The sequence below is a fragment of the Oratosquilla oratoria genome, chromosome 11 (assembly GCF_046742065.1).
Source record: "Oratosquilla oratoria isolate Oo_2021 chromosome 11, ASM4674206v1, whole genome shotgun sequence".
In the NCBI taxonomy this organism is placed as follows: domain Eukaryota; kingdom Metazoa; phylum Arthropoda; class Malacostraca; order Stomatopoda; family Squillidae; genus Oratosquilla; species Oratosquilla oratoria.
Window position 1 is genome coordinate 14,650,241 of NC_134787.1, and position 242 is coordinate 14,650,482.

The window sequence follows — 242 nt, forward strand, 5'->3', positions numbered from 1 at the left end:
CACGCACACGCACACACCCACGCACACACCCACGCACATCCACCCACGCACTCACACCCGCCCACGCACGCGCACACCCACCCACACCCGCACCCAACCACACCCACGCGCACACCCACCCACGCCCAAACCCACCCACCCACACCCGCACCGACCTACACCCGCACCCACACACCCACACCCGCACCCACCCACACCCGTACTCACACACACACGCACTCACTCACACACGCACTCACACA